The sequence below is a fragment of the Trachymyrmex septentrionalis genome, unplaced genomic scaffold, assembly GCF_001594115.1.
Source record: "Trachymyrmex septentrionalis isolate Tsep2-gDNA-1 unplaced genomic scaffold, Tsep1.0 scaffold7, whole genome shotgun sequence".
Classification (NCBI taxonomy): domain Eukaryota; kingdom Metazoa; phylum Arthropoda; class Insecta; order Hymenoptera; family Formicidae; genus Trachymyrmex; species Trachymyrmex septentrionalis.
Genome location: NW_017305884.1, coordinates 195,200 through 195,653, shown reverse-complemented (window position 1 = coordinate 195,653; position 454 = coordinate 195,200).

The window sequence follows — 454 nt, the reverse complement described above, 5'->3', positions numbered from 1 at the left end:
TTTTTTTTATATTTTTTTTGTATCTCTCTCTCTCTCTCTCTCTCTCTCTCTCTCTCTCTCTCTCTCTCTCTCTCTCTCTGCTTGAATCTGCTTTCGTATTAATTCTGAAAAAAAGAGATTGAGATATTATGATAATGAAAGTGAAAATAATGACTAAAACTTTGTATAAAGATCAATTTCAGTTGCAAGACTGGCATATGAGGCGTACGAGGAAACACAGATGTCCAGAAAGCGATGAGCGTTTCACTCGTTAGCCAAATTGGACAATCATTCCGTCTTTCATTCGCGAAATTAATCCGCTAAAATCTGCCTCATGCTTTCTTTACTATCACGGCTACGTAAATTATTGCGTAATCGATCGCTGGTACGTTTTCTTAACGCGTGCCGGTGAAAGTCACAGCGCGCTTACACACACGCGCACACACACACACACGCGCACACACACACACACGCG